The following is a 25,838-nucleotide window of genomic DNA, read 5'->3' as shown; positions in this document are numbered from 1 at the left end:
TTACCTCCTCACACTGACCTTAAATCTCCAGGCTGACCACAGTGCCATCCTCAAATAAAACTCTACTCTTCCTACCTCTGATTTTTGCTCATGGGGTCTCTACTCCATGAAGCATTCTATCCTGCCTGGTAGACTATTCAACTTTTCATCTTTCTTTCATGAAACCTTCCCTGACTCCTCTCGGACACAACAGCCTTCTCCCCTCTGTGCTTCCATGACACTGTAAACATATACTTATTACACCACAAACTATTTTCTAAATACCTGCATTCGACACTCATTTATTGAACAAATCTGTACTAAATGCTTTTAATGTGTCAGAAATTGTGCTAGAAACCAGGTTTACAACAGACACCTAAATAGACGTCATTCCAGGTCTAGGAAACCTTGATTCTAATAATATGTTCCTAAAAAAACAGAGTGCATCTTATTAATTTTGCTTTCCCAGTACCTACCATAGCATCTGCTACATGGCAGATATTCCAAAATTTGTTGAATGAATAAATGAGTAAATGTACATGATTATAGAACATAATCATAGGTTAAAGACTGCTCAAATAAGGGAAATGTGCTCAAGGCCAAGAGATTCTAGGAACAGTGGCCAACCCCTCGACTCTACCCTCACTGTAGCTGTGGTCTCCACTGAACCAAGGAACTATTGTCTCTCTACCTAGCTACCCAGCACACAATGGAAACAGATGTCTTCTATCACACAATCTTTAGTGAAAACCCAAGCAGAAGGAGAAGGCCAGTGATAAAGTTAAAGCAAGCAAGGGTTTGAGGTATGATTAGGACAGCAGGTGGCAGATCCTTTTAACAAATACTGAGTACATATTGGAAGCCAGGCATGATGGTAGGCCTAGGGCTCCACTGAGTAGGGAGAACAGTACTACCCTAGTCTTTGCTCTATGGAACCACACTCGAAAAGGAAGACAGATAAAATCAACTAAAATCAATTATAAATTGCCATGATGGCGATAGAGGGAAAAATCTGGGGCAGGGAGAGCAACTCCCTGGGGCTGGGGTATATTTTAGACAGGGCAGTTAGGAAAGGCGGCCCAGATTAGCAAGAAGTAGAGAAAATGCAGAGAAGGCAATTAAGCCCTAACAGCAAGACCACCAACTATAAACTTTAATTACTGCTAATTTGCAATTATATCCAAAGCTTATATGAAGCATAAACTACCAGAAATGCGACATGGCATTTAGTACATCCCCATTTCATTAAATAGGGCCTGCAAAGTAATTTTTTTTCATTTGTACTTTATTCACCTATATTTTATACATACGTATCAGGAATTAAGTTTAAAACTCTTCCTGATTTGATGTATATTTCTGCAGAAAATGTCTTCTATTATAGACTGGAGAAACTCAAAAGAAAAGCATCATATTCAAAGTTTATGAATTGGAATAATTTGCTGTCACTTATCCACACTACCGTTCTGAGGAAGGGACACCTGTTAGCACTGAGCATGTAATCATTTTTATTATTAAATACAAAGGTACAATTAAATACAGGCACAGGATGTGACCTGCATCATAATTCTACCCAGCCTTTCTCTTCACAATATCCTTTTCATTATCGTGGGCCTTTTGTTCCTTCCTGTTTCTTTTGTCTCACCCTAAGTTCTTGGAGGAGCTATTTACAATCTGAATAATTAGCAATCAGCGTGGATCTGTGGTCTTTGGCCCCCTGTAAACGAAACATTGTGAGGTACCTTAGTGTGACATATTTAAGTATGGAAAGTTTCTATACCCTCAGGACTTTCCTTTCTTAAAAAAGTTTTAAATGATCTAATGAAGAGTAAGTTTTCTACTTTTCAGATACTGAGGAATCTAGCTAGAGTTGAACAAAAATAAAACCACATTTCAACTATAAACAGAAGGTTCTGGGTATTCATCAGCTATATCTGTGCAAAAATGCTCTAGCCATCAATTTACAGTGAAAACCCCTCCCCAGGGCAATTCATCCTCCCACTAGGACAGGCCCCAAATAAGTTTTTGTACTTCAAAGGGAGAAAAACAGAAAAGAAGTAATGAGACAAAAATAGTTGAAATGAAGTTGTAAAGTCGGTCAGCAAGACACACTATAGAGACTCTTTTATAGACCATACAAGATGTGGCCTAACGCCATAGGTAATCGTCTTTGGTTGTTTCTGAAATGCACTGAAGTCTCTGATCAGCTATCTTAGGATATCTAGCATTGAGGGTGACGGCCTTCATTTACTGAGCACATTTCCCTTATTTGGTCTAGGAGGAGTGGCATTTTAACCCAAGATAACTGTCCTGGGGCTGCTTGAGATACTTCTTCTACCAATATTCCTTAAACACCTACCGGTGCCAGGCCTTGAGCTCGGTATCACTATGGGGAACAGAAATGGAAAGAGATTGGTCCGGCCACCCCCAGATTCTGAGATACAAGGGCAAATCAACAGTCTAACTTGAAAAAGTCACAAGTTCCAAAAAGTCTCCAACCCTTACCACATTTCCTTTCTTTTTTTCCTCTGCAGTTTTCCTAAGATATCACCAAGCATGGAGCTCCAGACACATCTTCTTTTCTCTCCTAGGTTATGGGAAGATTTGCGAGTCTTCTCTCATAGGAATGTATCCTGGCCTTCCAGTCCATCCCCGACCAATGGGGAAACCTCATGCTAGTTGCTTCAGCTAAGGTTCTATTCACTCCTCTATCCAAGAGGGATGATAATGGGATGGATGGGGGTGGGGGGAGGGATAACGTGAGGAATAAGTAAGATAACTAGTACAACATAATAGTTCTCCATTAATATTAACTGTCATTATTAAAAGATAAAAAAAATACTGGGAAGTTAAGACCACTTTACACCTTAATTGAAAGATACGGCTACTGCCTAAAATACTTTAAAAATAAAAACAAAAAAGCTCTGTTTATTTTTGAGTTTTAAATGGCTTACCACTCATCAATGTGGCAAAATTTTCCTGAAATTACGTGACCGCTAATCTCTAATCTCTGCGCTTTATGAATACAGTTTGCTCTTTTCTCATTTTCCCTCTTCACTTTTTACCACGGACGAAAAAGTATTCTCTTCCAGATGTCACAAAGGATAGAAAGACAGGAAAACGGTTTTAGTCCAGAGGAAAACAGTTGACAGGATAACAAACCATTTCAAAATATCAGAATCACCAAATCTTAATCCAGGCGACTTCACTTTCTCTTAAAAAACAGGGACGTTCTGCCAGTTTTTACAAAGGAGGTCAACGCTTGCTATAAATTGGGAAACGTCCAAAGAACCAAGTTCTCATTCCTCAAACAGCCTCTAACTGGGTGTGCTTCTATAATAGATAATTGTCTGGGTATTGTTTAGTTTTGCTTCCCAGCATCTAAACCCCCTGCCCCCCACCATCTAAGTCTCTCAGAGGGGCTAAAGCTACGCCTCCCATAGGAGAGAAAGAAGGTCCACTGTGTCCACTGGGACACAAGCCTCCGACCTAGCTCTAATCAGAGACTCTCGACACAGACTTCAACCTCGAGCTAGTGACCCTGAGAACGGGACGTGGGGAATCCAGTCTGAAGGTGGAGGCAAACAGCAACAGCACCACCTCTTTCTAGGGGCAGCGGTGGCAGAGGCGTCTGCAAGGAAGGCAGAACAAGAGGTGACATGCAGTCACCAGCATTAAAGACTTCATGCCCCAGAGCAGGCACAGAGGTCGCCCATGGCTTTGGTTGCCGCAGATCATTTTCGGTCCCTTATTTTTCAAGCTATGTCTTCAGCTTTCCCAGCATTTCTGCCTGCTGTTCAATGCCCTCTCAAAAAGTTCTTTTCAACTTAACTCAGCCAGATTTATTTATCTTTCACCTGCGTCTAAAAATTCTGGGCCAGTCCTGACCCCTGCCTCAGTTTCCTCATCACTTGAGCCACAGAGTGGAACTTTGCAATCTCTTAAGTTCCTGCCAGTGCTACCAATTTTATACACAGCTACCGTAAAATTTCAAGTAAACCAACTGAAAACTTGAGAATCGAATTCTGAAACAAAGGCAAAGAAGCCCTTTAGTGGGAAACGGATCCATCTCTCCTAAAAGGACAGGCAAAAGAGAGTCCTTTCCCTTACACGGCACCACCTTTCTATGCCCCTCTCCTCATTTGTGTGTGAGTTCATGCACACAACTTTTCACAAACCCACTGGAATGGCTCAACCTGCCCCAGGGGCGATTCCGAGTGTGAGCCACATGATAAATACACGGAACCATGTGGTAAGGGCCAGCTGGGGAATTCTAACGGGAAGCAGCCTTTTGAGAACCTTTATCGGTTGCATGGTTGAGTCCTGTATCTTATCAGATTTCTCTCTCTAATCACAGGAAGATTCCACACCTTATCAAATTGTTATCAAATCACTCTGAACAGAGCCGGATGTCCTGATTGTCTGAAAAGAAAGTGGACTGCCACATTCACATGGAAAGCAGGCTAATCCTAGGCACCAAGGGAGAGCGCTGGGAGACTCAGGACACCTGAATCCAGGACCTATGTGCTTAGGACTGATTTGATTCTGGGCATGTCCCTTTGCCCATCAGAGTCTGTTTCTTCATCTACAAAACAGAGTTAATACCAGCTTCTGTGCCGATCTTCTAGAGCAATTGCAGTGATCTGATTAACCCCTATGTGGAAGCATTTGTAAACTGGGAAACCTTATAAGAAGGCAGCTAGTATTGTTAATAAACATTTCTTTCTACTAAATTTACCTTCCCTTTCCTTTTGTTTGAGATAGCCTTTTATTCGTTACCCAAATCATAAACATTCCTCAGTTATCGGAATATCTCTTTGCGACCCAGATTCAATGTTTATTGAGAAACTTTATTTGGGGCTTGAAACTTTAAAAAGGAAAACAAGTAAGAATTTAGTTCTTTTTACCTATAAAAACAAAACTTTCAGACTCACTTGACAAATATATCTTTAACAGATATTGTTTCACTACAGTAAGAATATCCAATCACTTCTACTTAAATTTGATACTTACTGAGCAAAATTCTGATCTTAGTTTGGATATTCAAATAAGTTTGCCCTACTGGATTTTTTTTTTTTTCCTTCAACAGCAGTCATGACTTATCTGATCTATGGGGATGTTTGGTTTCTCATAGGATTCAATAAATGGAGGGCAGGGACTTAGTTCTTTCCACCCCCAACTATCACCACCACCAATTTATCTCCAGCAAGCACAATGGTACTTGGCATGTAGGAAGGTGCTAAATTATTTGTTGTCTAAAATAATCAATTTAGGGGCAGCTGGGTGGCTCAGTCAGTTGAGCGACTGACTCTTGGTTTCAGCTCAGGTCATGATGTCATGGGTCCTGAGATTGAGCCCCACTTCCAGCTCTGCGCTCAGTGGGGAGTCTGCTTGAGATTCTCTCCCTCTGCCCCTTCCCCCACTTATGCTCTCTCTGTCTCTCTTTCTCTTTCTTTCTCTCTCTCTCTCTAAAGTAAATAAATAAATCATTAAAAATAAAATAAAATAATTAATTTATAATTCAAGAGTCTGTGAGTTTGGCTAAGTGACCACCAATTTAGCAGAGACTGACCACCCTGAGAGAAATGGAAAAAAATAGATACTCTGACCTGTATTTACAGCCATGATCAATCACATGCTGAGGCAGAAGACGAAGGTGTAAAGGCTGTGAGAATCAGCTTGATAGAGCCCTTCCTTTAATGCCACTTAATTACCTCCTAACAGCTACTAGAATACTTGATAGATCCCAGATAAAGAGACAAAGTTTATGCACAATGCAGTTATCAATGAAATTATGTCAATATTGCATACACAAACATCAAACACTATGCCAGATGCTCTAGCCATATTTTTAAAGCCAACATATTTGTTCCTCTGGAAAGTTAAATACAAAGGAGGAAAAATTAACTAGCCATAGTAAGAAAAAAGATATTCTACTTTGAGAAAGTAGGTTGAGTTGTAAGTTGTCAATGACTCAGTATGACTATCCACACTTTTCAAAAGGCTAGAAAAATAACTTAGATAACTGCATTCCATTATCTCATTTGAAAACGCACATTTCTAAGTTTAAAAAAATTCATTTCCTGAGACACCCACACACCGGAGCTTTGTTTCATTACTCTATCCTTCAATGATACTTCAATTTCTAGCTGGCCAAACTACATCTCATATAAAATTTGAACATGGATATCCTGGATGGTATTGAAAATTGTCTTTAATTAGGTTGGCTATAATAATGGCCATATATTGTTAAAAAAAAATAAAGAATGCCCATGCCCTTATAAGTTAAATATACATTAAAATGTTCTAGGTGTGGGGATGGCGCACTCTTTCTGTAAAGGCCATATGATCCCTATTGATGTACTCAACTCTGTCATCGACAATACCTAAACAAATGAGCATGGATGCTGAAATTTAAATTTTACATAATTTTATGCCACAAAATCTAACCATTGAAAAATGTAAAAATCATTCTCAGCATATAAAATAAGAGGCAGGTAGGGATTTGACCTCTGCGCTGAGGGGCGGGGGGCGGCGGGGGGCGGGGGGATGATAGAGAAGGGGAAAGAAAAGAACTAGATTAAGTAAGATTACCCATGAGTTGCCAATTGTTCTAGCTGGAGATAGTACATATGGGTTCAAAATCCTATTCTACTTTTGTATATCTTTGCACATTTTGATAATAAATAGTTAAAAGTTTATAACTCAGTGAGAACCCTTTCACAATGTATACATATATCAAATCATCACATCGTACAGTTTAAATATCCTATAATTTTGTTATTTATACCTCAATAAAGCTGGAAATTTTTTTTTATGTTTTTAAAATAGAAAGATGAAGAAAGGATAGAAGGAAGGGAGGCAAGGAAGTTGGTTTATTTTTGCTGCCATGACAAATATATAGTTAATTTGGTTCAGATGAAGTTGCCTTTACCCTGTCATGTGTTGTCAACATTTCCATACCAAGTTGTTCAGAACTTCCCCTCGATGGGGAAAAAAAAATGACTATAGATCTAATCAATGCCCCCTGTACTTAAGAAGACATTTCCAATATTCTAGACAGTTTTATTCAAATCTGCACTAAGCAGGGATGCCTGGGTGGCTCCAGTCAATAAAACGTCTGCCTTCGGCTCAGGTCATGATCCCAGGGTCCTGGGATCGAGTCTCACATCGGGCTCCTTGCTCAGTGGAGAACCTGCTTCTCCCTCTGCCTGCCGCTCCCCTTGCTTGTGCTCTTTCTCTCTCTCTGACAAATAAAGTCTTTTTTAAAAATCTGCACTAAATAAATATGTAAGAAAATGAAAAAAATGAAATGATTCAATAAATAGGCTATAGACTCATTTCTGATAAACAACTACATAAATTAAAATTAAATAGTACCGGGCGCCTGGGTGGCTCAGTCGTTAAGCGTCTGCCTTCGGCTCAGGTCATGATCCCAGGGTCCTGAGATCAAGCCCCGCATCGGGCTCCCTGCTCAGCGGGAAGCCTGCTTCTCCCTCTCCCACTCCCCCTGCTTGTGTTCCTGCTCTTGCTCTCTCTCTCTGTCAAATAAATAAATAAAATCTTTAAAAAAAAATTAAATAGTACCATTAAAACAGTTCTTTCCCCAAAAAGATCTCAATAAATGTCAAAAAATTCTTCCCTTGTCTCTGAGATGCTACTGAATGGTAACAGACAGCAAGATTCAAATGAAAAGAAAACAATAAAACCAACAAACAAAAACTAACCACACCCTTACACTTCTAATGATTTCATGTAATATAAAAAGTAGTAATAATAAATTTAGATATCACTCATTGCCATATCACATTGAAAATATATTGATTAGTTTTACTTACAACTTTTAAATACAAGGCTGGGAGATATCAAGACTATTACTAATGTTTCCACTTTTGTTTTATAATGAAAAATAAAGAGTCAAATACCATGTTTCAGTGAGTTGGGTTTCTTGCCCATATTCCCAGCAATTCTCAAAGTCTTCCTGGAAATGTTAGGGAGTGGTTATTATCAAAGAAAGATCCAATTAGTTTCTATCTGAGACAGTCAAGGTATCCTCACCCACTTCTAATTACTGACAACCTTCAACTCGCTGGCTCAGCCTTAAGTGGTCCCTGAATCAATCCTGAGTCAATCCTGATCATACTTGGCAAGTCTCATCCCTCCAGAATTAAGAAGCTGCCTACAAACTTATCTGCCTACGGGGAAGCCGTAGACAAGGGAATCCCTGGTGTTTCCCAGGCTGCAGTGTCTCCTGCCATATACACCAAGCAGAAGAGCCCTGCCCAGTATCTTGTTTGCACTCTTGAGTTTCTGCTTGGACTGGAACTCTGTTCTCATCTCAACTTGCTTGGCCAGAGCTAAAACATTTTGCCTACCTGTTCCCTCAAGGACTGGCCTCTCTCTATTTCAAGGAGGTGCCTAGTGTCCTCCATAGACCACACACACCCACACACACATATCTGCCCCACTTCTCCTACAAAATCCCCAAGATGCTGTCCTGCACTGACTCCACAGATCATCACTGAGAACACTTCACTGCTCAGTCAGCCTCCTGCACCCTGATAGGACAGAGATGAGGAGTGCTAAGACAGCAACCACTCCTTCTGGAAGATGGCTCACAGGCTCACTTCTGCCACCAACCTGCCTTGGGAGAGACCTGCCCTTCAACCTTATTGAAGGCTGTCTGTATCGTAAGGACAAGGAACATTTTAGCAGACATAGCCAAGGTTTCATGCTGCCACATACACAGCTATCTACAAAAGCAGCTTCTGTGGATTTCTTACCACCCGCAGAAAAGAGGGGGAAAAAGTCACTCATCTACCCTTTGTCAATATCCCAATTCGGGATACAAATTCAAAGTCAATTTTATGTTACGAGCTTCTAATTAATCTGTTCACAAAAATTTAAACATCAAAAATGTTGAATTCCAATTAAAAACTTAAGCTTAAGAATCAAAGACCCAGACAGACTATAACAGTCTATTCACCTTAAGGAGAGGGCAAAATTATAATATATTACTCCGTTAAAATATAACTTGCAATACAGCGTATTAGTCTTCACCTTAACACATGTCTTGAACTTCTGAGAGCACTACACAAAGACGCTTTTGTAAAACCACCTCACAGCACTTTGATGTGACCGTATGTTCATTAAAAGGAAGTATTACTACTTACATACATAAGGTACATAATGAATTCAGTATGTGTCTAGAGCTGGCTAATGCTATTAAAGCATATGCCAAAAGCACAGACTATAAATCAAAATACAATTTGTCAAATAAGATCTTAATATGACTCAGGTTAGAAATAAATAAGTAAACCACGAACGTTTTGATACGGGAGCAGTGAAGAGAGCGAAACCCAAACTGAGACCAGGTTGCAACTGACATCCTTTTGTTCTATCTATAGCTTTGGCTATTCTTCTCTCTCTTCCACCTGGATAAGTACAAAATTAGCATGCACCAGGCATTCTTCACTCCCCCAAAGGTTTATATCTCTAACGCCATTTTAAAGACTGATATTCTTTCCAAAATGTTGACATAAACCAGTTGGGCAGTTACAGATTTTTTACAGCCCACATTACTCAAGTTTTAGAAGATCTAGATTATTCTTAAAACAGAATTTGGAAAACATTTGACACTAGTTTATTAATTCACTTTCAAAGTGAGGAGGATTTAACAAAAGACCAAAAAAGGCAGGCCTATAAATAAATAGTCAAGCCACAAAAACAACTATCAAAAAAATAGGAAAGCCTAGTTAGTGGACACTAGAGTTGTTCAGGAAGTGTGAGCAAAGAGATGGATACTGGTCCATGTATTATGCCTTCTCTTTCCTATGTCTCCACTCTCAGCCTTTCCTTCACAACAGCATAAAATCTCATCCAAGACTCTCCTATTAATCACTCAAATATGTGCCCTAGATCTTGAATTCCCTGCATCAAATGCTGCTTTCATTCACTGCATGCCCACTGCCTACAGAATTCAAAATGAACCCCTCAGCATGGCATACCCGATCCTCCATGACCGAGGCCCTGTTTGCTCTTCCACACCTGTCCTCACCCTACAGAAGCCCACACTCTATTCAACTGCTTCCTGTGTTTCATTTTCCTTCATGCCTTTGGCTACATCCTCCCCCACTGACTTGACCTGGTTATACTACACAGTCTTAGAGTTAGCAAATTATTACTCAAGGAAGTTTTTCTAGATCCCCCACCTTAGGTGTGTGCCTCTCACAGAATTTCTCACGTAGTATTAAAAAATCATTGTTTGCTTGTCTATATCCTCCAACAGTCAAAGAGCTTTCTGAGGAAAGGAAACATTTTGTGGTAGTTCTTATATCTCTAGTACCTATGTATTACCTATAGACATGGTGCTAAGATACGATATACTGAATAGGTAAATAAATAAAATTGCTAGTCATATAGAAACAACAACTAGGAATACTATCCTGTCTAGAAAGATATGAATCTTAATAATGAATCCCATTATTTCAACTTGCTATGCAAACTACTGCTTCCCATACAGTCAGTCCCAAACATCCCAAGACTAAAATGTTAAACTTAAGGAAGAATAGAGTACAGAATTAAAGAAAAGAAAACATTAGACAGTATTCACATTGATTTTAAGAGTCTACACAGGCACGGCAATAACACAATGCAAGCCTAAGCCTGCAGGAGGCGCCCTTCAACTCCGAAGTAACACACGTCAACATTCACTCAACTTACCCAGAATCGTACATCAGGGAGCTCAGTAGTCCTACGTGGAAACCATTTTTTCACATCCTGGGGCTTTTCACTAACTTCTAGAGGGCAGATGGATCAAAACCAAGTAGGAGTTAAAAGAGCCAGACCTGAGGCCCTCCTGACAGCATCAGATTCTTTAATGGATTAAAAGGCTCAATGGTGAGCAAGGAGCCCTGCCATCCAGAAGCAGCAGCTTCAGCAGCAGAAACACGAGAGGCAAATTCAATTCCTACTTTCACACCCTTCTCCAACATTCCTTCAGGAGATCTCACAGCTCAGGAGTTGATGGAGGAAAATAAGACTGCTCAGCTTTTATTTCTCTCTAACAGATTAACCGAATGTACACAGAGATCCATCGAAGTGCTCCGTGGTCCTGCAATAGTACAGAATTTTCTGGAGGACTCCTGTTCTGATCTGGACACAAAGAAAACTGAAAGCAACGAGAGTGGTCCCAAACCTACTGACTGGCAGAGAAGCAGTCCGTGCTCAGTGCCTGCTTCCTCCTTCAGCCCTCAGAGGCTTCTCTTCCTGTGGGAAGGAGCGGTTTGAAAGCCTAGGGGGTAACTTGAGACCCCACATGCTGTTCAAGTCCTTCTAGCACACACAGACACCTGCCCAACAGGAAGTGCTACAACTCTCCCTCAGTGTGAGTCAGGATAACCCTTATGGCACCTTGTTTTCATGCGTGACTATCCAATTCCAGACAAAATACAATTTCTATATCAAATACAGTTGGTAAAGGTGGAAATTAGGGAGTATTTTTTCCCCGCAAGCTCCCTACTGCTCCATAGCCTTCTACGTTCCTAACCCTTTGTTGGTTATGCTCGGAATTTCTGTGACTTGTTCTGTGACTTGGTTTCTTCTGGTTTCTGGGAGGTATTGCTCTCCCGTATCTGCTGACGCATCCAGCAGAATCATTTCAATAAAAGAGCTGATAGGATCTAGTTCTTCTGCTGTCTCTAAAATTTCAAGTTCAGTATCTGTGAAAAATGTTTAAAATGCCAAAATTCAAAGTGAATTAAAAGGGGGAAATAATCTGAGGTTTGTAGCTCAAAAAGGACAAATAATGAGGGAAAAGTACCTACTCAAAATCTGATGGATGGGGAACGCTAAAGGAGGCATGGGGAGGGGGGCTCAGTCATAGACCCACCCCACACACAGAAGGCCCCCAATAACACCTAGAGACAGCCAAAGGCTTGTTGAAAAAAAGATACTTAATAACCAAAAGCAGAGGAATTTAGGTAAGTGTTGTCTAAATTAAAATTTTGGGGGTGAATCCATTCTATTCACGTTTGGGGAAGGGTAAGAAAAAGGACCAAAGTTACATTAAAGCAACAAATGTAGCAAATGAAAATAATTAAACCTTAGTGAGAGAGGTACTTAATTGCATTTCGGTATTTATATATTTTAAATATTACTCTAAATTGTATGTTTATTACATTATGTTTTTTTTTTAAGATTTTATTTATTTATTTGAGACAGAGAGAATGAGAGAGAGAGAGCACATGAGAGGGGGGAGGGTCAGAGGGAGAAGCAGGCTCCTTGCTGAGCAGGGAGCCGGATGCGGGACTCGATCCAGGGACTCCAGGATCATGACCTGAGCCGAAGGCAGTTGCTTAACCAACTGAGCCACCCAGGCGCCCAATTACATTATGTTTTTTAATAATTTTTATGCTTAGCTTCGTTTAAATAGGATCTTTTGCTACTTTAAAAAAAAAAAAAAACAGCTTTGGCTGAGTGGAGAAATACTTTTCTCTCATTATTCATGCTTAAGGATCACAAAGATACCAGTCTTACTGAAAGTGTGATGCAAGAAAGAAACATACAAGTAGAAGATAGAGGTAAAGGTAAAAATATATATTAATCTTGCTTTATAAAATATATACTTCTTACAACTAGTGTGTACTATTATTTTGTTTTTTTAAAGATTTTTATTTATTTGACAGAGAGAGATATAGTGAGACAGGGAACACAAGCAGGGGGAGTAGGAGAGGGAGATGCAGGCCTCCCACCGAGCAGGGAGCCCGACGTGGGGCTCGATGCCAGGACCCCGGGATCATGACCTGAGCTGAAGGCAGACGCTTAATGACTGAGCCACCCAGGCGCCCCACTATTATTTATTTTTTAAAATACTGTTTGAGGGGCGCCTGGGTGGCTCAGTCAGTTAAGCATCTGCCTTCGGCTCAGGTCATGATCCCAGGGTCCTGGGATCGAGCCCCGAATCGGGTCCCTGCTCAGCAGGGAGTCTGCTTCTCCCTCTGCCACTCCCCTCCACTTGTGCTCTCTCTCTGGCTTGCGCTCTCTCTCTCTCAAATAAATAAATTAAAAAAAAATAAAAATAAAAAAAAATTAAATACTGTTTGAAGAGGCTACTGTTGAAAAAGAGAATTTGGGTTAATTTTATTCCCTTTAGGGGGTAGAAATAGTGAATTTCTCCTGACTAGATTAGTTTTTTCAACAATAATGTATTTACACCCCCTTCTTTTATCAAAACAGATTTGAGGTAGCTCACAGGGCTTCGCACACAGAACATTATCGAGAGAACTTTCTGGAGCCTCTTCTCAGTTGTCTTTCAAACTTTGTCCTCTGTGAAGGAAAGTAAAACTGCATGAAATCACCAAGTGCGTTCATTGTTGTATTTCTCAGGTTAAAAGGTGGAAGGATTTAAAACTCCTGGAAAATATGGAGTTTCTGGTTTCCTGAGAGGCTCGGAATTACCCAAGTTAATTGAGAGTTATATATTAATTATCTCTGACATAAAGATATGAAGTATGAGTTGTTTGATTTTGTTCTTAATCTGATAGTTGTTCATCTACTTATTGTGTTCTTTCATCATTTTCTTCTCAAAGCCTTCAATAGATAGCAAATTACATATTGGTTATACTTTTTCATTGAATGCAAGAATAGCTCTTTGGTTTTGGATAGTAAAGGAGCAGTACTTATGCAAGCTGCATGCCAAGTCAGGTGTGTGTGTGTGTGTGTGTGTGTGTATTTAATGTGCGGTGCTAAGTTTAAAACGAAAAGTAGGTGTTGTGTGGTTCATATTTTCTGTGGGCGGATATAATGATCTAAGGAGTGTTTAACTAATATAAAGTGTGATATGAGTAAGTATTAATAGTAATAATGAAACCCATTTGAAATTCACATTGTAATAAGTGTTCTGTTTGGTTCCAGAGAATATAATCTACTAAGGTGTTAGTTTTATTTATAAGAACTATGTACCATTGGCTTTTTTTCAGTTTTTCTATATTATGTCACCAGGGCTTGGCTGTAGAATTGGTAGATGAAACTAAAGTGTGGGACTTTTTTATTGCAGAAATGTTTCTATTACTGCTGTTTGTTGCGAGGCTAGACACCAGCTTGGCTTTCCACTACACTAAGAAAGCTGTTGCATGTTGGGCACAGAACAACTCCAAAGTGGATTGCACTGCTGGTTTTTTCTCTCTTTTCTAAACATTTATCTGGGCAAAGACTCTTAATCCCCTTGAAAGAATGCTGGAAATGATGCTAGAGAGGGTAGATCGGTGAGCATCTAAGGGCTCTGCCAACAGATATGAGAGGCATTACACTGTCATACAATCAAGTAGCAAGAAAATCAGTTCCTGAAGACCAATCATTATGCTTTTTAGTGCCTATTTATTTCCCCATATGCCAAGAGCAATTATTTCCTTCTCCCCTTCTTTCCAAATGTAACCTATAGGATTGTATTTCTGAAAGAGAATTACTTGAGAAAATTGCACTGGATAGCGACTTAAAGCTTCAGTATACTGCACATTGAACTATGGCTTACATTTCTTGGGCATGTGTTTTCCTAATGTCTCTAAAACAAAAGCAGAAAACCCTTCTAACTTTCAAATCTTAACTGCAAACTACAATTAATTAGTTTCATGTCTAAGTATTTCTAAGTGTACCATTACCATGAAGAAAATAAAAGTAAAATTTTACTGAGAAATATATAATTTCATGTTTAGGATAAAACAGACCAATCTACTTAAAAGACTATAATTAACATGAACATTTAGTCTGACCAAACAGATTGGCATTCAACACAAGCAGATGATATGAACTAGGTTTTAGCAAATTTAAACAAATAGAGCATATTTTACATAATGATAATGATAGCATTCGAGACAGCCTAATTTTAAGTTCTCCATGCAGATAAAACTAATGGATGTGCTATTGTTTTGGGTGTCCAAGGAAATTAAGATTTCACTTTTCATTCACAGAAGAAAAACAACTTGAAAATATGGCTTACTGATGGCTAAGGCTGTACTGATGGGTATATTTTGATCTAAGAGATAACATGTGTATAAAACTTAATGCCATGAAATGTGGGTCCTAGATGCTTTTAAATTCACCTTTTCAAAACTTCGTGCTTCTTTATACTACTATGGAATTAAATACCCACTACATTAGGTGAAAAATGCAAGATACTATTCTTAGCTAAGAAATGGTAGAGAGGGGGGCTCCTGCTTGGCTCTGTCAGTTGAGTGTCTGCCTTTGGCTCAGGTCATGATCTCAGGGTCCTGGGATCGAGCCCCACGGTAGGCCAGGCTTCCAGCTCAGTGGGGAGTCTGCTTCTCCCTCTCTCTCTCTCTGCCCCTCCCCTGCTCTTGCTCCTGCTCTCTCTCTCAAATAAATAAATAAAATCTTAAAAAAAAAAAAAAAAAAGAAATGGTAGAGGGAACAAATACAAATGTACATATACACACGTGCATACATATGCATGCACACAATGAATGGATATACTAAAATTCTTTTGAAAGAAAGTAATCTTTCAAAAGAAAGGAATAGGGTAGAAGAAACAGAAAGAAGTGAGCCTTATTTGAACAGTCCTTGTTTCTATTTTTTACTTTGAAACCTTGTATTTTTACATAATTATTAAACAAAAACACAGCTTTAAAAAAATAAATCCCTAATAATTTAAGTAGGCTCCATGCCTAGTGTGGAGCCCAACATGGGGCTTGAACTCATAACCCTGAGATCAAGACCTGAGCTGAGATCAAGAGTTGGATGCTTAACCAAATGAGCCACTCAGGTGCCCTGATCCCTAAGAATCTAAAACAAAATTAAACTGATTTGTTGTACTAAGTAGATGGTATAACCACACTGACAGGAACTATTTCAAGTAGCTTTAGAAGACGGAAATTTGTATCTATATCCCCACTGGCATGTACGCTACAAACAACAGCAACAACAATAAAACTGCAACAACAAAAAATCTTAAACTGGTTTCAGTAATAATATTTTTGGAGGTATGATTGATGAGGTTAAATAAAAGCCAGGTACTCCTGAATTTGAAGTAAAACTATGTCTAAGAATTCATCATGTTTTCCTTCTTCAAACAAAAAATTTTTTCTTAACTCTTTCTACTGAAAGGCCTAGAAATAAAGACTAATCAATAACAAGGAACATCCAAAGCCAATAGATTATGGTCTCTAATTACCACTTCTCAGGAAGGAGTCAAGGTTTATTGGAGAAATGGTTGTTTCCAGGTCTCAGGCAGAAAGGCTTCAAGATAAGCCTGAAATATCTTGTAGCAAATGGCACAGAAGTCATCATAGACTATTGACAGCATATTAAAAGGGCTCAGAAAGGGCATCTGGGTGGCTCAGTCATTAAGTGTCTGCCTTTGGCTCAGGTCATGATCCCGGGGTCCTGGGATCGAGCCCCGCATCGGGCTCCCTGCTCAGCGGGAAGCCTGCTTCTCCCTCTCCTTCTGCCTGCCACTCTGCCTATCTGTGCTCTCTCTCTGTGTCTCTGTTAAATAAATAAATAAAATCTTTTTTAAAAAAATAAAAGGCCTCAGGAGCCAACCTGAGGAGGTGCCCACAGGCCAGAGGTAAGGCAATTTGGGCATGAATAATCGACCGACACATATCATATATATTTAAATCATGAGTTTAATTGATAATCCAAAAATACCTCATCACATTTGAAGAATGCTAAAAAACTAACTTATTATTTTTGAAAATTAGTATATAAGTGGAAAGAATCAACCATTTTACCACAACACTTTATACAAAATGTACCTCAAGGTAGGCAAAGGGGTAAGGCAGGGAAATTATAAGTAATCCCACTAATAAATGAAGTTGGAAAGACAGCTGGAAACATATCATTTTGTAACCCCCTAACCTCTAATGAAATACTGTTACTGATCTAGACAATGATTATAATGACTGATTTAAAAAAAAAAAAAAAAGCAGCAGAAAGACGTGTAATGGAAATTCACACCACTACTTACCAAGTATTTTTGACAAAACCAGCCTCCCTGTGGTTACTTACCAAAGATGGCCCTCCTCTTACCAATAACTTATGCTGCTATTTTTTTTTTTTTTTTTACTTTTGTAGTGTCCTATCCCTTAAATCCGGGCTGTCCCTGTGATTAACAACACTTTAACATTGACACTGTGTGATTTCCAAGGCTAGGTCTGAAGAAGTCTTGCATTTATGCCTTGGTCCCTTGGTATGCTCATTGTGGTCAGCCAGCTACCACGGAAGAAGTCTCACTACCCTGTGAGAAAGTCCAAGCTAGCCACATGGAAAAGCCACAGTGACAGAGAGATGCTGGGCCAGCTCCCCACTGTCCAGTCCTCTCAGCCCAGGAGCCAGACATGTAAGTAAGAAAACTTCTAGAGCTCCTGCCTCAGCGGCCATTTCATTGACCATATGAAGGATCCCAAGTGGGAAACAGTCAGCTGAGTCCTCCTTCCTCAGAACTTCAAGAGAGTATTAATATTTTAAGCCACTAAGCTCGGGTGTTGTTTCTTACGCAGCAAAAGATTATTGGAATAAGCCTAACTACCACTTGTACAGAAAATACAGAGGTACTATTAAATGAAGGAGAAAACAGAGGAAGGGATGGGAAACCTGTCAGTTATAAAAGGATTTTATTGGCATACATGAAACTTAATGAGGATTTTATTTGTTTTATGGGTGTATTTTTAAATCAGGATCCAATTAAGGTTATAAGACTACATGAATGGATATCTGCTATTAAGAAATTATTTTTAAAACATTTTAGATATGGCTGCATTTTGAAAAAGTATTTAACAATGGATTTAAGAGGTAGACACTTGTGGTTATAAAATAAATAATTTAATTAATTTATTTAATAAATAAATAATAAATAAATAAAATAAATAAGTTGCAGAGGCGAAAATGCTATACTTATAGCAATATAGTCAATAATATTGCAATAATGTTGCATGTGACAGATGGTGACTACACTTACCATAGTGAGCACTGAGTAAGGTACAGAATTGTTAAATCAGTATGTGGTACACCGAAACTAATATGACATTGTATATCAACTATACTTCAATAATATTTTTTTAAAAAGGATACAGACTAAAATATTCATTGATGAAATATTTGTTATCTGGAGGACAGGAGAGAGTATATAAGAATATAGATGAGGTTTAGCCATGAGTTTCTAAGTGTTCAAACTGGAAGTTCATTTTATCATTTTTATTCTTTCACATGCTAGAACTTCCCCTTAATAAAAATGTGTATACTTTGTTGAACTACTGGGCTATTTTTTGTTAAAGTCTGTGACATACTTAAAACCAAATGGTAGCTAAAAGAAGCCATACTGTTATAATCTACATTTTGGAAAGTTCTTTTTCTTTTTAGCCCAAACAAAACAAAACAAACTTTCACATCCCCACGTGTCCAAATACTGATCCAGATATTTGTCTATGATTCCCTTTCCCCTGTAAAATGGGGAGGGACCAGAATATCCCATTCCAGCATATATACTGAGCTGGGTCAACCAAGATCATTTATGAGGAAAAAAAAATGTTTTGAAAACCATACTCTGCTACACAAATGTAAAACACTATTGGCCGTAGGGACCATGTGTTTGGCACAATATCTGACATATATGCACTGAACTCTCTGAAAACCTGAAATCTCAGAACTCTTGTTTTTAATGCATTTGACCCTAATGCCAGGGACAATGTCTGGAAAATAGTAGAAGTCCAATAAATAAACAAATAAATAAATGGATGGGTGGGTGGATGGACGGATGGATGAGGAAACTGGAAGCAAGAGGGCATGGAGATTTTTGATACAATAGCTTTTGCCTTTGATCCTGTATCATTTTTTTTAAAGTCAACTGGGATACACCTGAACTAACTGTAACATTGTGTGTCAACTATATTTCAATTTAAAAGACAATGGGTCAGTTGAGCAACAGAGTGTGAGGCAGATAGCTTGCTGTGAACCCACCAGAACTATCTGCTCAAACAACTTATATGCATATATATCCTACTATTTTGACTGTTTTTAAGCTTGTATATACAGGGTAGAATACGGATGACTACTGCTATCTCAGTATGCTACACCTGATCAAATCTACTTTTGTGTGCTTTTGATTTTCTTAAAAACTAATTATAAGGGGATGAAAGCTTGGTATTTAATATGCGCTGGTCAAGTGAGCAATAAACCACTGCAAACTTTCCTAGGGGCTATTTTGCTCTGTCTCATCATCAGGAAGCTAAAGCATATGTTAGATGTTAGCCTGGGTGGACACAAATGTGTCCTATTTATTCAAGGTTTCCTTTGAAGCCAAATTTATAACTTTTGTTTCTTAGGGGTACATGTCAAACTTCATTTAGCGTTAGTTGGTATCCAGATACACTGAAGAGCAAAAAGGCAGAATTCAGGGGCAAAAAAAGATGCCTACTATATGAGCAATGATGTCAGTTTCACTAATCTACTCTCGGAAAACAAGAGGAAAAATACAATGGAAAAGACGACAGCAGAAAATCAAGATAAAAATTATTCACTTAACTTTTAAGTGTAAACTACATATGCACAAGAAGAAACATTAAATATGTTCTAGATCAATGTCTAAGAGGTAGATAATTTTAGAGTAAGTTCTTTTAAAATGTACTTTTAACCCTTCAGTTTCAGAGATCATATGCTTAGAGCATAGCTATATGCATAAAATTTTCCTTACTCCTCAGAATGTTTTGCAAATTTTTTTCTGGAAGACTCCACAAATTTTACATATATAAAGAGACTAGGTAGAACTGATGCTTCGTTTTGTAACATGAAAAGTAGAAATTTCGTGGACTATAGAATATCCATAAAATCGACCCAAATAAAACACTTAATATTTCAATATTGTTTTATGCTTCTTAAGTTATGTTACATTTATTAAATCATTTAAATCTCAAAATATACTGTGAGTGAGGTATTAAAGGCCTAAATTCATAGATGTGTAATGTGGGGCTCAAAACTCAATACAGTTTGTAAGCCTAAGTCACGTACTTCCATGTTGCTGATTGTTTTAACTACACTACAGCACTTTGGAAAGCACTTTTCAAGTATGATTGCAAAGCATCCAGAGACAAGTGAATATCTGAATTATTTCCCTTTTTGAAATTATACCCTGTGTTGCAATGCACTTTTCTGTACTTATCTCCCAGTGGACAGGTGTCAGAGTTTCTCTGGGGTATGTATTTAGTAGCAGAATTACTGACTCACAAGGTATGTGTATGCTTAACTTTATTAGAAGTGTTGGTTTTCCGAAGTTTTTATATTGATTTATATAACACATCATATTATACTTGTACAACGTTTAAAAACAAAACTAACCAATAGGTTGTTTTCAAATATATTTACATAAGATACAAAAGGAAGAGAAGAAACTCTAATAATAAAATTCATAATAGTAATTTCTAGGAAAGAGCGAGGAGGATGAAATGGGGAATATTCACAATTTGAAGTCACAAATAGCCTCAATGTATTGGTTCTCAATTTTAAGGTCGCCTTTGGATTCCAGGGTCTTTATATACACGTTAAATGTATTCTTTTATATGCATCAATATTTACATAATTTTATACCTCAGTGTGTACAACAATAAGGATCTAAAAAAGGGTTAGGAGCCTGGAGAATTATTGGCAAATACAACTATTTTACATTTTAAAATGAATTTATGATATTTTTATTTTAAGATGGAAAATAAAATAAGAACAATAAACAAAATTTTAATGTATCATGCCAAATTTTGATAATGTTGAGGTCCCCAAGACAATACTCCCTCTTTGTCGATAGTTTTTAGACCCTCTCAATCAAAGTTCAGAGAAATTGGGCCTTGAGAAATGAAGGAATGGGTTTGGTGATGTTTTTTCTTTCAGGGGAATTTTTCCTCTAGCCGAATACATCTATCTTGAAAACATTCAAATTAGTCTGTTATCAAAGACATAAAATGATGACAAATTACTAACCCAGTGGTTCAAAAAAGAAAAATTAAGTCTAGTGTCCCCAAAGTAAAGTAAATGTCAGCATATAACCTCAATATGTAATTATTGATAAATTGCATACCTGCACTATTGTATGTACATATATATATATATATACACACACATACATATATAAATCCTTGTACTTACATATTATAGACATTTGAACCATATGTAAAAACCATCATTTCTAAGGAATTTGATAGTAATGTAGCCAAGTAGAAGTTCTAATCTGTTCATTCTACATCTAGCGGTTGGTCCTGTGCACCCCACACAGCTCACACGCTCCACTTTAGAGATCACCGTAGCAGCCCTCCAAGAAATTATATTAAGGAGCACATGGCCCAAACTTGCATAATGGTACTCTATTTTGTTTGTACATCCACATCATTTGGCTATTTACTCAACCTATTTCTATTACTCTGAAGAAGTTAATGTGTCTGTCCGATTCAAAGTTGATAACACCCAATTAGTTCAACAATTGTATTTGCAAATATTATAAATGAGGATTAAAGGCACCATCTTTAGGTTTGACTTACATTCCAGGAAGTCAAAGGAAAAACAAAAACAAAAGCATAAGACCAAAAAAGAAAAAAAAAAATCAACTTTGTGTTACTGGGTAATTGATTTTTTTTTTTTTTTAGTTTTCAAAATAGATAAAATCAATACCTTAAAAGACTTGCCTTTGACCCAGGATTTCTTTTATTAAAGTATACAATTGTGGGTGCGTGCCTCAAGGAGTAATAGTTTGTTCCTAACGAGAGAGTCTGGATTCCTCAACATGCCTTTTGCCAGAGGCACGTCCCCCCAAAGCACACAGCTAACTGCACTTCCTGCTGTACCTGTAACAATTTAATTGTATAAGTCAGCCTAGTCAAGCATCTCCAGCTCATGACTGGGAGACATGAAATTCATTGTCATTATTGTCCCTGTCATTTTGGATCATTATATCCTGCTGCAGAATTTTCCTCACTTCAGTGCATTTTTACCTCCAGGAGCCAGGGATTATAGCTGAGGTTGGGGTGGGGGCAGGACCGTGAACTACATTTACCTCAGGGGAGCCAGAGATTAAATTGGCTTTGCTCTCTCACGAGCTGAATTCATCTATTTGTATGCTGTTGAGTTTTAGGCTGGAATAAAAATGAATATTCTAGTGAACCCTGGGCTTTAAGTCCCCCTTTGAAACACGGATATAACCAACTTTTATTTACATTAGGAAAGCTAATGTAATTTCCTGTAGGTAGCTATTTTCATATGTGCATAAGGAATACTTCAGGACATCACGGGGTATGAAATAACAGACATCTCTCTCTGTCAGTATCTTGACTCTCAGAACGAAGAATTTAAAGCTGTAATTTTGTTCTCCAGTTTCATCTTACAGAAGCTTAATGGCGGTATTTACTGGTTTTAAATATTTAATGATTTTTAATTATATCTCATTTTCTGTTCACTGGATTGGATAACTGGAGTCCAACTAGAATGGCACCAACTGGAAGATTAAAGTCAAGTTGACAGAGGAAGACAAAATAAGTTCCTTAGGAAACTGGCACCCCCCTCCAGAGCTAGTTCATATCTCCCAGCATGCCAAGACACCCAAGCCTGTCATGCCTTAAATACTTCTTGCTGAGAGTTGGACTAGCCACCATTTTCCCTACCTTATTAGGGGTAATGCCATGGCCAGCATTCAGCTGATGGCTCTCTGGTAGCAGATGGCAAGGAACAGGTAGGAAACCCCAGGATTGTCTCCTTCAGAAAACCGGTGAGCTGACTGTATGTTTTCTCTGGCAGAAGACAGGAGAAAATATAACCTGATCTGTCACTTCCTATCCCAACTTTCATTTCACATAAATTTTACTGAGAAATTTGACATTTACTTTGTCTGCACTGAAAAAGATGGTAGTAATTCCTCCATATGTGTGAGTTTGTTTTTCAGCAGTTTAACAACAAAAGATGGCAAATGGATCATACCTATGCCAAGCACATAACAGCCACTATAATTACTACATTTAAAAGTATATGGAATTTATTTTATTGCCCTCATTGACTTTAGTGGGGGAATAAATTTTGCCTTAATCAAATGCAATGGCCATCACTATTTACATAGGCCAAACTGTTCTTATGAATAATTTTTTTTTTTAAAGATTTTTATTTATTTATTTAACAGAGATAGAGAGAGAGCACAAGTAGGCAGAGCGGCAGACAGAGGGAGAGGGAGAAGCAGGCTCTCCGCCGAGCAGGGAGCCCGATGCGGGGCTCGATCCCAGGACCCTGGGATCATGACCTGAGCTGAAGGCAGCCGCTTAACCAGTTGAGCCACTCAGGCGCCCCTCTTATGAATAATTAAGAAAACTATTTTGAAATAATCCTTGTACATTTTGTACTTCAGAGGAAACACCTTACAGCCCTAACATCTCAGTGTTGAGGAATGTTAAAGATTGTCTCAGCCACTGGTCTAAGTTCATAGCAATGTTTACTAGACTGACTGTATTTTCACACCGTTATATGTCACTTTTCAATGATGCTGAAGTAACTGTATAATGAATTACTAATAAGAGTTTTTAGATAGACAAACTTCTTGTTGCATTTAGAAATTCAATGTACTTACTTGTGCCACTTTTTCACCAATAATCAAGATTCTCCCAAGTTGGGAATTATAAAGATTGTTATTTCTGGTCACTTTAAAGTGGTTAATTTTATGTTATGGGAATTTTACCTCAATAATTATTTTTTAAGTAAAAAAAAAAAGTTATTTCAAACAGCCCAAACGTGTTCTGAAATTATTTGGGTAGCTTATTACATTCTCAATTTATAAAGAAGAATTTTTTTTCTTGTTAAGAAAGCTTTATCTTATAAATTACAACGTGTAGACCTCATTTGCAATAGTAAATGTTCAGGTAACTCTTCCTCTTTGAAATACTTTGTGGTGACAGGATGATAATGTTATTGTCTGGTCAAGGGGTAAGGTATTCCTTCCTTTCTCCGAGCACACACTTACCACATCTAATACGTTTCTACTTATCTGCTCCTTCCTACCTTACTCCCTCATTGATATTTAATTTGCTCATCACACCATTGGGTAAAACAGGAGTTGTTCCATCTGTGGCTACAGTTGTGAAACCAACACTACACTTTGGTTGACGTTCTTGTTTTGCCTCACCTCAAGCATGACATAGTTGGACCTGTATCATTTCAGAATAAGGATAAAAATATAAATATAAATAAACATACTTATACATATTTCAAATGACTAGAATATAATTATTGTCACCCCTTCAAGACACGATTTTTACAGTCAACCTTCAAATACCAAACGGAAATTATTTTAAATAAAGATTTTTGTATTTTTCAATAATCCTTGCTAAACTCATAATTTTGCAACTTGTAACAGGTATGAAAACCAATTTTAAAGAAATTCTTCTTCCTCTTGCTTCTACTTGGATAATGTTTCTTCTGCACATGGGACATAAGCTTTCTTTGGTTTCTCTATAATCAACAACAATCTATAATTCCTAACAATATCAGACCAACAAAAAACCAGGACGCCACAAATTCAGCTATGACATCCACGCACAGTCCTCTCAAGGAGACTCAGATATGCAAGAGCTAAAAAATAAAACTAGTTAGTGTTGGCTACATCACGTGGTAAAGAAAACGACCAAGTATTTGAGAGGGTTTATGCAGGTGGAATGAGTCATGTGAGGCAAAGGGCACAAACATTTCCTTGTCAGGATGGGCAGAATACCATTTGCAGAACGCCTTCGTGCTCCTCCAGGACCAAAAACCTCTTTAATATAATCACCCACTAAACTACAATGGATTAACATCAAGGGTCTGATGCGGAGAAAGCAAATTCACAGTTAAGGTTGTCCTTTAACACGTAGGCTCAATCAAGGGCACCAAAAAAGTAGTTAAGTGCCCCCCCTGTGGTGCTTAGATGCTGGAAGGCACTGTAAATTGTGAATTTTCTAGCTTTTAATGTTTGTCTAAGACCCTTACCATTTTTCCAATATTGTTGCTTCTAGGACATTTTCTTGAGTTTGTCCCTGTGGCCCCCTCTGTGCATATACACTCTGCACTCACACATGAAAGCATGACAGACAGCTCAATTGATTCAGAAATCTAACACTGAGAAGAACAACAAAGGTGGGGGTAGCCTTGAGGATATCCCATAATATGAAGTATAAATATCAAAGCCTCCTGACCAAAACAAAAAAAAAAAAAAAGAGAGAGAGAGAGAGAACAGAAAACAAACCAAAAAACCATTTCTTCATGCTAAGAGTTTAGATATCTAACATCTAACATGAAATACAAAAGATCACATAATGGGGTTAAAAACAAAACAAGCAAAAAAACCCCACCAAGCTATAGAGCCTAAGCTGTCTTTTGTGTCCAAAATTTCTAAGACTTTTTGAGCATGTACAGTTAATTATCTGTGTCCGGCTATTTATTTTATAAATGGACATCCATCCCTGGACTATTTTCCAATTCCATACACCCTTTAAAAGTATAGTAAAATTTCACAAATGGCTTTTCCTATTTTGTCCTGTATTGTACTGTGGTCCATCTGGAGATATATTAAGTGGTTAGTTCCTTCAAATAAAAGTGTTTGTGTAAAAGTATATTGTTCACATACACCCACACCCACCCCCACACACAAAGAATGAACATGGAACACATGGCAAATGGATATTAGAGAATGTTACTGTTAGAAAACATCTAACAACAATAAAATAAGCAATAAAAACTGGGGCTTTGGCTTCACAGATGCAATGTTCATTCATCTACCTTCATCACATAAATTATATGTTCAAGAATTGTGTCCTGTGCAAAATACAAACATGTCAATTTCAGCCCAGGGGGCATTTTTC

The 25,838-nt window shown here is 38.0% G+C and overlaps 1 protein-coding gene across 3 annotated transcripts in view; it reads right to left on the bottom strand.

The window, feature by feature from the left end:
- The window catches only part of GPD2 (glycerol-3-phosphate dehydrogenase 2), a 140,769-nt gene that overhangs the window by 40,268 nt on the left and 74,663 nt on the right, over positions 1-25,838 (bottom strand). The window lies entirely within an intron of this gene.

The sequence above is a fragment of the Mirounga angustirostris genome, unplaced genomic scaffold (genome assembly GCF_029215605.1).
Source record: "Mirounga angustirostris isolate CCGP_5_RB_7025 unplaced genomic scaffold, mMirAng1.0.hap1 SCAF_3, whole genome shotgun sequence".
Lineage (NCBI taxonomy): Eukaryota > Metazoa > Chordata > Mammalia > Carnivora > Phocidae > Mirounga > Mirounga angustirostris.
This window is presented reverse-complemented; position numbering and strand designations above follow the sequence as displayed.